This window comes from Myiozetetes cayanensis, unplaced genomic scaffold (genome assembly GCF_022539395.1).
Source record: "Myiozetetes cayanensis isolate MyiCay16 unplaced genomic scaffold, myiCay2020 scf36, whole genome shotgun sequence".
Classification (NCBI taxonomy): Eukaryota; Metazoa; Chordata; class Aves; order Passeriformes; family Tyrannidae; genus Myiozetetes; species Myiozetetes cayanensis.
This window is the reverse complement of record NW_026087588.1, coordinates 1,661,570-1,675,546: the sequence shown is the minus strand read 5'-3', so window position 1 is coordinate 1,675,546 and position 13,977 is coordinate 1,661,570.

Genomic DNA, 13,977 nt, shown 5'->3' with positions numbered 1-13,977 from the left:
TCAGCATGTGGGATGAAACTCAGTGATTGCAGCAGAGAAATACCAAAACCAAGCGTGCACCCAGCAGGTGCAGGTCCGAAGAGGTTTTGCCCCCAGATTTAATTCCTCAGTTAAATGGGAATGGGTTGTGCTCCAGCTCAGTGGAAAATAGCAGAAATGAGACCAAAAAAAGGCACAACTTGAGGAAACCAGTGCAAACACATATCAGTTTGGATCAAATACCATAGACTCAAGCATAAGGGTGGTTTTCTACAGAGGTTGTGGCTGCTCCATCCCCGGAAGTGTTCAAGGCTAGGTTAGATGGAGCTCTGAGTGACCTGGGATAGTGATAGGGGTCCCTGGCCATGGCAGGGGGTTGAATGGGAAGGATTTTAGGGTCTCTTCCAACCCAAACCATTCCGTGATTGTATGAGAGAGAAACCAGTGAGCCGGTCGTAGAGCAAGCGAGGACTGAGGACCCACCACCACTGCTGGGGTCGTGTCAGACTGACTCTGCAGACAACGTAACACAGACAGAGAGGGGAAATCCCTCTGTCCTCCAGTAGGACATACAAAGGTTTCCCTTGGCCAGGGAGGGCACCTTCCTCACCTAGATGCTGTGGAGATTCAGTGCTTTCTGGTCCTGCTTCCTCACATCGGCCAGTGGTGGCCCCATCCAGGAACATGAACCTTGATCCTGCTCAGCCTGATCCTGCCTTATCCCACCTGGTTGGTTCTACCCTAGAGTGTACAGAGGATGCAGGAATGCATGTGCTGCTGACGTAGAGATGGAGAGATAGGGCTGTGGCCCTGTTTGGGATTGGGCATTGAACACTGGGCAGTCACACCCCTTGCTGGAGATGCTCAGCTCAGCTCACCTGTGGCTGCCAGAGCAGCAATTCCAGCAGTAAGCAGTTCCAGGCTCTTATCCTTGCTGGACCATGGAAAAAGCACCTCCACATCCTCCCTCTTCTTCCTGAGTAGGTCAGGGCTGGGAGGGAGCACAGGGATGTGACAAGAAACTCCTGCATGACCTTAACAGGGGAGGAGATGTAGATCCACTGCTGCTGCTTCAGGCTTGCCTTCAATCACTGGTGGTGACCCCAACAGCCACCAGCCACCATGGAAATCCAGCCCAGGAGAAGATAGTCCTGAAGGACCAGGGGACTAGGAGCAATCCTGCAAGATTTTTGTGCTTTAAGAACAAAAATGTACATGTATCATGGAGACAAAATATTTTAAACTCACTCCAGGCTCCTGACAGTGCTGGAAAGTCACTGCAAGCCCCAGGGAGGCTGGTAATCCCTTTCTCCAGGAAGTTCAGGAGACTGGTGGTCCCTTTCTTTTCCATGACAGATGGAGATGAGTGAGGTCCAAGTAGAATATTTTCCCTGCTTCACTGTTTTCAAGCCATTTCAGAAGCTAAGCTAGTTTCCAAAGAGAAGGGTGGATTGGCACCACCTTAACAAAAACTAATTGAACATGATTATTTAGCCAGTTGAAAATATTTGGGTTCCACAAGGAACATCCTGCAGTTGGCTGTTAAAAGGCAGAAAGAAAGTATTTTTTCCAGAAGCAGGTTTTCATGTCTGTTGTTGTGGTGAGTAGAGCTTCTCACTGAGGCGTTTCATGCACCATCAGCTCACAGAAACCAGGCTGGCCAAGAATCTGCACAGCCAACCTCATCCTTCAATTTTTGAGGGTAAGGAACTGTCTTTCCCACCCCATTTCATGGGCTTAGGAAATCCACAGGGAGGTGGGTAGAGCGAGGGAGAGCAGCTTCTCCCCCACTTTCTGCTTTTTCTCTGAAAGCTGCCATGTTTGAGGGTAAAGAGGAGAGTTTTTTAGAGTAACTCAGTTCCTCCAAAACACATTCTCTGCTAGAAAAAAAATTCAAAACCACACAGCAAGCCACAAATGGCATAATTTTGACTTAATCAGTATGTACTGACTGCTGACTTCAGTGTCCTGAAAGGCTGTTCTCAGAAGTGAATGGCCAAAGAACTGTCCGCCCCTGTTTTGGAGAAATGAGTGAGCACCAAGCTAAGCTTTAGTTACTAGAAGGACTACGAAGCCTGGTTTCCAGTGAATCTGTGTTTATATATATTACTTTGCTCCTCTGCCATCCTACTGCCCTGCCTCTGTGTCCCTGTCTGGGCACCAGGAAAAGGAAATTGGGTGTTGCAAAACCACTGGAATGGGCAAGCAGAACACGGCAGAGGAACCCAGCCTGGGACTGGATTTGCCCACAATGAGCTGAAACCCATGGATTCTCAGATGTCAGTTTTCACAATCTTCCTTCCACAGAAAACATCCAATTTCTCACTGAAAGGACCCCAAAGGAATCTGCTCTTGGCCAGACAATCCCTGGCTCCTGAGGGCAAGGAAGCAATGGGAGTTCCTCAGCGAGCAGAGCCCAGGGCATGCTTCTGGGCAGCCAGCATTTCAAGGAGGAGTTTGGGACAACCAGTCCTTGGCCACCAGGGAGATGGCATCTGCCACTGTGGCTTGGAGAGAAAAGCAGTTCCTGAGGAAATGCTTCTGTTCAGTGGTGGAAGTGATTATGTGACTCTCCCTCTTGTGTGATGATCAAGCCAAGGCTAGCAGCCCTCCTGGGGAAGGTATAGGCTCAGCCCAAACACAGGTTGGGAGTGTTTTGGAGAGGGAACAGTCTAGGATCCCCTCAGCTTCTGCAAACGTGTCTGCACCAGCAGCAACTTACCCCCTGCACCGTTCACAGGGTGTTCAAAAGATGAGCCAGTAAGAAAACCTGAAGCTCAGATCCCACTTCTGAGTGTACTAGGGGGCTGAGGGATTCAAGAGAAGACTCCATTGTGACCCCTCACTCCTGTGTCTCCAAGCTAGCTGCATCTTTTCAACAGGATTGCTCAGTTCCCCGGATCAACTTCCCTGATGCTTCAGGTGAGCACAAATTTTGTAAGTCATGGATAAAATCACAGCCCGTACCAGCGCTGGGGTCACTGAGACAGCGTGGCCAGGTCTGTTGAAGAGAAAGCAACACTTTTATTAATATTTCTAACCACATCTCCTCTTCAGCCTCATCTTGGTAAAGGTGTGCACAGAACTTCTCATAAGTCTTCACAGTTGATTTCTGGGGAAGATTCTGGAATGTTTCTGGTGACTTTCCCCCCAGTTTGTTAATTATTTTGAGACACTCAAACTGCTTCTGGATGGTCAGAACTGGCCATGGGTCTCCAAAGCCTGGGCTGGGCAGCTGGAGCATGTCCTACACCCCCAGCTACAGACACATGCACACATGAAGCCTCAGTTGGAATATTTGCTAAAAAATGTTGTTGGAATATAGGCTAGAAAACACTGAGTTTTGCCACTGCCCCCTGAGGTCATGATGGACAGGAGCTGGGCAAGAAGACAAGGTGATACACGAGAGGATGCTGGTTTAAGAGAAGTGATTCAGACGAGATCTTCTTGGTTGATCAAGAGCAATTTTTATCTCTACAAAGGAAAACTTAAGTTATACAGCCCACATGTACTCTCTGGAGCAGAATTTCAAGGAAAAGAAACTCCCTGCATACTTCTGGATACCTCATTTGCTGAGGGAGGGCTGAATCACAGTGTTTGACTAATCACACCAAGAAATCCAGCTTTCCTCAGAAAAACTCACCGTGGCACAAATGCTGTTATTTCCCCTCCTCTGGACCAAGAAACAGTCAATATGTTTCCCTGGAGATCTGAAAGCTAAAACTCTTGCCTGGTGGATATTATCCAACTTTCAGTTTCCAAGGCCTCAAAATTATGTGCTCAGGAAGGAACACAGCCCCATGCCAGTGGTGTAAACATAACCAAAGGCAAATTAATCAAGACATAGAGTAATTTACTCCAAGGTTAATTATGTTCCTTCACACTGTGCAGGGAAAACAACTTATGTTTGAGAAGTGGAAGCAGTAGATTTACAGAGTCCTTTGACCCTCCTGGCTTTCAGCTCAGAACCTGGGCTGGCTTTCAGGGTTCTCCACTTCCCAGGTGTGATCCAGGTTCAGCTTCAGCACAGTTTCCAACAAGTTGCTTTCTAACCCAGGAAAAAAAATTCCTTTGAGGTACTACTGACTTCCTCTTCCCTCACTCCCTGGCTTGCTGCTTTTTATTTTCTTTTTCTGAAAAATATTATGAAAAATATTTAAAGACATTAAAGCAGAGCAGCCCAGCCCAGGGATGGCTGCCACCATGCCACGGGGTGAGAGTAATTTCCCTTGCAGGAAGGGTTGACTGCCTTGACTGAAGACCTCAGACTCCTTGAGGAGCATGAGTCCTGTGGCAGAGCGGGCAGGATTTCCAGCTCGGAGAACAATTGCCATCAGGATGTGTCGTTAAGGTCATGAGTGGAAGCAGAAGCGCCAGAGGCTCAGCCTGGAAGCCGTGATCTCCATGCCGAGACTCCCCAGTGAGCAATATCCAGGCTTCAAAGATAAGTGAGGCTTTGCGAGACCTGCAAGGAGGAGCTGGGCCTGGACCAGTCCTGCAAGGAGCAACAATGGATGCTCAGCCTTGGCCAGAGCAGCGAGTGCCACATGGGTCGCCCTTGGCACCTGTGGGTGGGTGGAGGAGGGATCAGTCCACAGGAGACACAGGGTGTTGTTCCCATAACGTTGTTCTCCATGAGGAAGGTAGAGGAGCTGAGCATAAGTTGGCCAATGCCAAAAGTGACATGGGCACAGTTCCCAGGGCACAGCTCCCAGGGCACATCCTGAAATGGTCCCTTAAGGCAGGACAGTGATGTCCAAAGCTGGCGCATCAGGACAGGGATGAGCAGTTTCTTTAATGATACATAATAAAGGGAGGGACAGAACCACACCTCTTCCCTAGGCCCTGAGGCAGGGATGAGAGCAGAGCAGCAGTCACCCAGCTGTACAGACAACAGCCAGCTGTCCTTGTCAGTAGAACAATCCAATCCCCTGGGATCAGGAGAGGGATCAGCAAGGTAGGTGAGACGCTTACAGGGCACATACGGACCTTTGGCATGGGCAGGGGAAGGGAATCCAGCAGTGATACCCAGCCAGCTGGACACATAAAGTGGCATTTCTCCTGACCAGGCCAAGAGCCATGGCAGCTCCTGAGGCCAGGCCATGCCCCAAAGGAGCAGCATCTTTCCTTGGTGCTGCACCCCCTTATCCTTCCTTCTCCTCCTTCTCCAGCTGTGGTTTCAGTAGGATGTTTTCCTGCTAAGCCCACAAGCCCACATATGCGAAGACTTGCCATTGCTCCCCAAAAGCCCCCTGAGCCATGGCACTGACGTCAGCAGCATGCCAGCTGTCAAACAATGGAGATTAAGGCTTGGCAGGCGGTGCCAAGTTGGGCAAGCGCCTGTGCCTCCCCAGGCAGGTGAGCAACATTCTCTGCTGAGCAGGAACAGGCGCATTGCGGCACCCCAGCTGCTGCACCTGGACACGAGGCTCAGCGCAAGTCCGAGTCATGTCCAGGCAGCCACTGGGGCTCGGCCCAGCAGGACCCACCATGGTGAGGGCACCCCGTCCCTGCACAGGGCTGGGAGGGGGCAGAGCCCTGGTGCTGCCTGCCCACAGATCCAGCCCACGGGGAGGGTTATCCTGCGTGACAGGAGATGTGAAGTGCCAGGAACAAGCCCAGGGCACATCCCTCCCTGTTCTGCCCAGTGCAGGGACAGAGGCCGTGACATGCTGTCTCTTGTAGAGCTGTGGTGCAGCCCAAGCCAAGGCCTTGCAGATCTTGGGAGGTTTAGCCCTGGGGTTTCTCCTGGAGCCAACAAACATCTGCAGGACACTCAGTCTCAACCTGGGCATCAGGGAAAGCCTGCGATGTGGCTGGGCTGGCACCAGCTTGGGGGAGCAGCTGGAAAGACTCCTGGAAAACAGGAAGGGAGCTGCTTCTAGTCATCATGTTTGACCCTCTCATGGTCCTGGCTTTGCACACTAACATTCCCATTCCTGCTACAGGCACAAGCTGTCCCTCTGCCAGCAGGACTGCCAGGACCTGTCTTCTGCCAAAATAAAGCTGGGAGAACTGCAAACACCAAGTTCACCCAGCACTACCAATGGTAACTCCTTTCCTCACCACTCAGCTCCCAGGCTGGGTTTGACATGGACCTGGGAGCCCTCAGGGACAGAGAAGAGGCAGAAACATCCTCATGAGCAGAGCTGGGCCAAAGCCATGAGCAGGGCACCAGCAGGGCACCAGCCTTCCTCCCAGCCTTCACTCCTCACCAAACAAACAGAGCCAGGAGGGCATCTAAGGTTAAAGAAACATGATCTAACACCCAGAGATATGAACACACAGGGATGATGTGATAGTTCCAGCACGGGTTTGTGCCCTGTTTGCTGAGAAGTTCTTCCACCTTGGTGTGCCTGCTGCTCCAGCAGCAGGATCCCACTGGCGAGGAAAGCACCTGGCTCACCCAGGTGAGACGTCGCTGCCTGGGGACAAGGGCACAGCGTCCTGCCCCACAGGTCCTTCCCCCTCCCTCCACACCAGGCTGGGAACACCAAGTCCTGTTGTCTCCTTGTGCTGGCCAGGGCTCCTGTAACTCACCCTGCCCATGGGTACACTCCTTGGTGAGGTCCTGCCACTAATGATAGTGATAGTGCAGAGTGACACAGGCTGGCCCACACTTCCCTGAGCGGGAGGAGGATGGGAGGGCGGCAGGGCAGAGCCCACAGGAGTTTAGCAGGACCAAAACCAGAACATCCTGCCCTGAAGACCCCAAGCTCTTCAGAAGGAGGGTGTGCCCTTCAGGACACAGCCCTGAACATCACAGTGCCCTCACACATCGGGGTTTAACGAGGAGCTGTCAGTCTGGGGCTCCCTGCTCCTCACAACTTGACTCACCTGGTCTCTGGGTCTCAGGAGATGACTCCCAGGCTTCCCTTCCCCAGCTTCAGGTACCAGGTCAGGCCCAGTCCAAACCAGCTGTGTTTGCAAGAGTATCTGCCCTACAGCCCAGCCCAGGCGGACTTCAGTAAGTCCACCAAGAGCACAAAGCAGAGATGCCCAGGGCAGGAGCTGCTCCAGGGGCAGCAGGATGGGAGGGACAGCAGTTTCTCATGGGCTCTGTTGACTTCTCCTCTCCATGAGTGGTCCCTGGTGTGATGGGATTCAAGAGGCCCCTGTGTGCTGCCCCTTCTCACGCTCTTCACGCCAAACCTCCTGGCACACCTCGCCCTTCACCCAACCTTGTCACAGGGCCTGGCCCAGCATGGCCAGATGGGAGGGGAGGCAATGGCTTGTCCTAGTCCTTCCCATTTGTTCTCCCTCAAGACACTCTCAAAGGAAAACCCTTGAAGTCATTGTTCTATTTTGATCCAACCAGTGCATCCAGCATGGCCCGCATTAGGAGGGGTTGTGCCGAAGGAAACTGCTCCAGGAGAAGGGTCTGACCAGAGAGGCCCAGGTGGAACATCCAACCCAAAGCCCAGACAACCATCACCACATCACACTGCTGGCCACCAATGCCTGCCATGGGGGGAGGACAAGAGCAGAGGATGAGAGTGCTGGGAAGAGCAGCAGCTGCCAATAACAGGCTGAGAGAGCAGGGGGTTTTCAACCTGGAGAGGAAAAGGCTCCAGGGAGACCTTATTGCAGCATTTCAGAACTTACATGGGGCATATAAAAAAGAGAGAGAGCGAATTTTTACACAAGCAAATAGTGATAGGATAGAGGGGAACAATTTTAAGCGAAAAGAGGTGAGAGTTATGTTAGATATTAGGAAAAAATCCCTTACTCAAAGTGTAAGTGAGGCCCTGGCACAGGTTTCCCAGAGAAGCTGTGGCTGCCCCATCCCTGGAAGTGTCCAAGGCCAGGTTGGACGGGGCTTGGAGCAACCTGGGATAATGGAAAGTGTGCCTGTGGCAGGAGGTGGAACAAGATGATCTTTAAGGTCCCTTCTAACCCAAACCATTCCATGATTCTGTGAAAAACCCAGGGTGAGATTTTTCAAGAAAAGACCCACTAGGCCCACAGAGCCACCATGCAAAGCCCAGCTCTGCCTTTCTCACTGGGCTTTGGGTCACCACAAGGTCCTCACGCCCCAGGAGAAAAGCTTTTACCTTCACCTCTGGTGAGGGACTTCTCATGCCCCTGTGGCTCCCTGGATGCAGGTCCCTCCCTGTGAAGACACGGTGCAGGGAGGGCCAAGCTGCCCCATCCTGACACAGCAACTCAGCAAACATCACACTGTGGTGCAGGGCACAGTGCGGGCAGGTGGCAGCCACCCCAACCCTGGCGCTGTGTCACAGCTCCAACATTTGCTGCTCCCCAGCACTCCCTGCACACCCTCAGTGGCATCTGAGCTTCTCCCAGGTCCAACTCACTCGTCACTGCAGGACAACTGCCCCTTAAAGGTCCCTCACAACCCAAAGCATTCCTCTCTGGGTTTGCCATCTTCAAAAAACAAAAGGGCTTTTTTGCTCATCTGTTTTCCTCCTGGTGCCGGGAGATGGATCTATTTCAGCCCTGGTCAGTGCATCCCACCGCTGCCTCCTCTGAAGCACCTGCACAGAGCCTAAGTTGTTTCCAGGCACTCCTCTTCTTCCAAAGGCACAGCTTTCCAGGAAAAAGCTTCACCGAAAGTCTGCGTCAACGCGGACTTTGGCCAGAAAGAAACTGAGAAACAAACACAAAAATACCACAGACCCATCAGCATTTCCACTAAATGGTGCAGACAGGGATGAAGGAAAGATTCACACAGGGTTGCACAACAGCAGCTGGAGCCTCACGTGCAGGGCCATGCTTGCCTGGCTGAGCTTACTCCACACTTATCTTGGTCAGCAAACAAACCAACCCAACAGCAAACAACTTAATGGGGAGGATGTTTGGCAGCTCTGCCTTATCCTCAAGCAAGTGAAACCATCCTGCTGATGTGTGCCCATCCCTCAGTCAGGCATGCCAGAAGGGCATGGCGTCCTGGCCCCCTGCGGAGTCAGGGATGTCCCCAGGGACAGACTGGCTGTGCAGGTGACACCTGTCTGCTCTTCCCAGCCCACGTGTGACTGTTCCAAATGCTGCTGGGCTGGAGCATCCTGCTGCCATCCTCACTGTCCTGCTCCTAGTGGTCACAGAATTGCTAAAGTTGCAAAAGTCCTCCAGATCATCAAGTCCAACTGTTAACCCAGCGCCATGTTCACCCTAAAACGTGTCCCCAAGCACCACATCCACATGTTTTTTAAACACTTCCAGGGATGGGGACTCTACCATTGCTCTGGGCAGCCTGTTCCAATGCCTGACCACACTTTTCATGGAGAAATTTTTCCTAGTATCTAATGGAAAAGCCCCAGACACAGCAGCAGGGACAGGCAACCCAACACTGGTGCTGGAAGCCTGAGGGATATTGAGGAAGTAAAGCCAGGTCACCTCTGGGGACTCCCACAACTCAGCTGGGGGTAGCGGGTGATGCAGACAAGTTTTGTTCCAGGTTTTGACATTCCTGGAAGCTTAGAAATCAAGTGCCTTCAGCCTGCCTTCCCACTTAATCCCACGCTGCTGTGCTGTCCCCACACCACCATCCTGCCAGTGTTACCTCAGGTGCTGCCACACAGGAACTGCTTTGTTTGGCCAGGGTACGTGGCACTGTCCTGGGGCGTGGAGGAACTGTCCTGGGGTCACTGGAGCTGTGCCAGGGGCTCCAACCTCTCTCCAGGCCCTGCCCAGGTCTCAGCCTGGAAAACAAGCTGCTTTGTTTCTGGAGGGCCTCACCACAAAAGGCTCAGCTCCCATCCATGGATTTCCTTCAGTCCGAGCTCCGACACCACTTGTGTTTCCCTTGCCGACCATCAGCCACCTGTCTTTGCTTGAGCAAGCAAAGCAAGGAGGCTCTAAGGGTGGAGCTGCCATCCAAAGGGACAAACTGCAGTGGGGAAGCACAATTTGAAGACATCAAGCAAATTCGTGTGTCTTTGGTGGCACCAAACCCTCTGCAGCAGGACCAGGGTGCAGCCCAGCAGGGTAAAAGTCCCCTGTGTGGCCTCAGGGCAGCACAAGGTACACGAGGATTCCCTCCCGAAAGTGCAGCCAAAGGGCTTGGAATATTTTTTGATCTCTTTGGGGTAGGGGGAACTAAGGGCCCACACAAGCAAAATGCATTTACAACTTATTTGACAGCCTTCATAGAATCATGGAATGATTTCGGTTGGAAAGGATCTTAAAGCCCATCACATTCCACCCCTGCCATGGGCAGGGACACCTTCCACTAGCCCAGGTTGCTCCAAGCCCCGTCCAACCTGGCCTTGGACACTTCCAGGGGTGGGGCAGCCACAGCTTCTCTGGGCAACCTGTGCCAGGGCCTCCCCACCCTCACAGGGAACAATTTCTTCCCAACATCCCATCTATCCCTGCCCTCTGGCAGTGGGAAACCATTCTCCCTTGTCCTCTCACTCCAGGCCCTTGGAAATAGTCTCCCCTCATCTTCCTTGTAGATCCTTCAGTTCCTGGAACCTGCAATCACATCACCCCAAGGCTTCTCCTCTCCAGCTCAACAATCCCAACTCTCCCCCCTTTCCTCCCAGCAGAGCTGCTCCATCCCTCTGATCCTCTTGGGGCCTCCTCTGGACTCTCTCCAGCAGCTCCATGTCCTTGCTGTGCTGTTCCCCAGGGCTGGAGGGGGGTCATCCTTGATGGGGCAGAGGGGCAGATTCCCCCCCTGCCCTGCTGCCCATGCTGGGGGATCAGCCCAGGGCACGGGGGGTTCTGGGCTGTCTGGGGAAAGAATAAAAGCTTGCAACTGGGAAATCAAAAACAAACAATCGCCACTTAGAGCCGCTTCCTCCACCAAATGGTATTCTAGATTACGGTATTTTTGCAGTCAAACACAAACAATTTCCTGATTTCCTGTGCCAGGGCTGTCCAAGCACCGGGCGACGCTCAAGGACTGACGTGTTCCCGGTATCTGCGCCACGCGTGAAGGAAAACAATTCCCCTCCAACATGGAAAAAAATCCCCAAACTAATTAAAGCCTGTTAATGAAATTACATTCATTGAGATATTTTCCCTATTAGAGCCCACTTGTTTTCCAGTTTTCAGTTCTTCAGGGCTGGAATTTGCTGTAGCACCTCAGTGAGGTATTCACGTAAGGACTGGACTCCAGACCTTGGGATTTTTAAGGTAGATTTAAAGTAATGCTAAAATAGCCCCATTTGGCAGTTTTGTGCTGTTTTCTGCAGATCTCACACTCATGCTGTGGTGGGATGGCACAGGCAGCAAAACCAGCTCACCAAACCTGGGCTCTGAAGTGACCTGACCCCACAGAGATGGGAAAACCAGGAAACCCTCAGGTTTTGGAGCCACAGAGACCTGCCAGACACCAATGCTAGGTGAAAGAAGCCCAACTTAACTTTTAAAGTGGTACAAGATGCTGCTCCTGGGTGAGGAACTGGGTTGCTGCTGAGCCAGGATGAAAGTGGAGGAGGTGTCCATATACCACCAAATTCCAGCTTTGGGCACAGTCCAGCCATGGACTTTGGGCTGGGACAGGCAGGGAGCTGTGTGTCTGCCCCAGGAACAGGACAAGCTGGACATGAAGGGATCTGCCCCAGGCACAGGACAGGCTGGACATGAGGGTCCAACAAGCTCCACGTGGGGGTCCAGCCACTGAGGCCCCTGGAGGCATGACTTCACCGCCACCAGCAGAGGAGGGGAGGGAGAGTTTCTGCTCCAGGGAGCTGGAGGAAAACACAAACCTATCACCAATTAATGTCAGATGAACTCTGGCAGGACACAGGAAGAACATAAAAAAGAAGTGGCAGCACTCAAGCTTCCTGCAACCGCAGAGCATCTCATCAACAACTCCCAGAGAGGAAACATATTCGTGGGAGTGGTGGCTGCTCCCACCCCCCTCTCCTTCCTATGGGTTCTGATTTCCCCGCTGGGATTTGTGTCTATTGAGTAGACACGTTAAGAAATAGGATATTCATTCCCTAAACACCAGAGTTTCAAACTGCTCTGGTCCAAATTAAGCAGAGATTTAGGGAGGGGATAATGGCCAAAGATTCCTGTTCTTTCAGCGATCACTGCTCCAAGTCCCACACTTGGGGGGAGAATACATGTAAAAACTGTTTCAATTAACTTAATTTTTTTCCTTAAAGCTCACAGATTTCAAGATTAGAGAAACACACCCAGCATGGCTCAGGCTATCCAGAGGAACAAAGGAGCTTGGAGAGAATTATGTGTTTCTATAGATTCAGAGACAATATCCACAAGTCCCTTCTTGCAGCAAAACTCAGGGCTCTGCGTGTGCAACCAAAGGCATTAAGCTTTTCGTTATTACAATCTTTTTTTTTTTTTACCTGTTTGGGAGTCATACTGAGGCTTTCCAGTATGGATAATTGTCCATGATGTGGAGCACTCCTCATTGCACCAGCATTACACAAGGGAAAAGGAGAATCCTCACACCTGTGGAACTGCACCAGAAACAACATTTAATTTATCCCCAAGGACTTACTGTACTTCCAGTGCTCCAGGACCACATCACTCCCTCCCCAGGAGGAAACCAAGTGTGAAGTGTGTGTGGAAAGGATCAGAGGGGGAAAAAAAAAGGACAGATTTCATTGCACTGATAGGTAAATCCAGAGTTTACTCACGCCAGAATTTGTTCATGTGTTTATGGCCCCCTGGTCTGTGTAAAATGGGACTTACAGGGGATATCCAGAGCTTTTCACACTCCAGAGGGGACTGTGTCCACAGCCTCCTCCAACACAGATGTCCCAGGGTGTCGAAGCAGATGAGAAGGCAGGTTTGGAGCAAAAAAAGAACAAAATCCCCAAACAATAAATAATAAAAAAGAGCTGGATCCTCACTCAACAGCTCAGGACATTGGGGACATTGAACACCCAGAGGGTTTCAAGGGAACACTGGACAAGAGAAATTCCTGTCTTGGTAAACAGAAGGACCATTTGGCTTGAATTTTCATTCAAGCTGGCAAGGGCTGGAGGTTGCAAGAGGACACCAAAGGATGTGCTGCACCAGCCTGCCCTGCTCTTCCTCTGCTCCATGAACCTGCTCTGGTCAGAGCTGGGGAGGAGACCAGGACCAGGACCATGACCATGGATCTGCTCCAGAATGGATGTTCCAAAACCTTTCATAGAATCCTTTGGGTTGGAAAATCTTCCTGAGACCACCAAGTCCAAGTGTTACCCCAGCACTACCAAGGCCATCCCTTAACCATGTCCCCAGGTGCCACATCCACATTTTCTGAACACCTCCAGGGATGGGGACTCCACCACTGCCCTGGGCAGCCCCTGCCAATGCCTGACCACCCTTTCAGGGAAGAAATTTTCCCTAATATCCAACCTGAACTTCCCCTGGCACAGCTGGAGGCCATTCCCTCTCCTCCTATCCCTTGTTCCCTGGGAGCAGAGCCTGACCCCCTCCCCCAGCACCCCCCTCCTGTCAGGGAGTTGCAGAGCCAGAAATTCCACCCTGAGCCTCCTTTTCTCCAGGCTGAGGCCCCCAAGCTGCTCTCTCATCAGACTTGTGCTCTAAGAATTCCTTGGGCAGTGATTTTTAATGTACAAGGAACAGGATTGTATCTGATAAGCTCAGAACAAGGAGCAGAACAAGTGTCCAGTCTGCGGGGCCATGAACCACACAGGGGGGCCACTGGCACAACTGGAAAGAGGAGAAGTCATCCCCAGAGACCACAGAACCACAGAAGATGCTGAGATGGAAGGGACCCACAAGGACCATCAAGTCCAACACTTAACTCTGCACAGGACCATCCCCAAGAGTCACACCCTGTGCCTGAGAGATGGTCCCAACCCAAGTGACCACATGCCTTACAATGTGTGGCATCAGCATGAGGGCAGTTTGTTCCGTCCCAGGAAGTCCTGCTGTTTCTTGGAAGCAGCATTCCCACTGCTGTCAGGTACAGCTTTCTGGCTGAGAGCCTTTGGAAGCTGCAGCCCAAAAGCCAGGGCTCCAGTCTCGTGCGCAGTCCAACGTTGGCACCACAGGGAGACTGGGGAGCAGCCAACACAATCCAGGCACCGAGGAGTCAGGCAC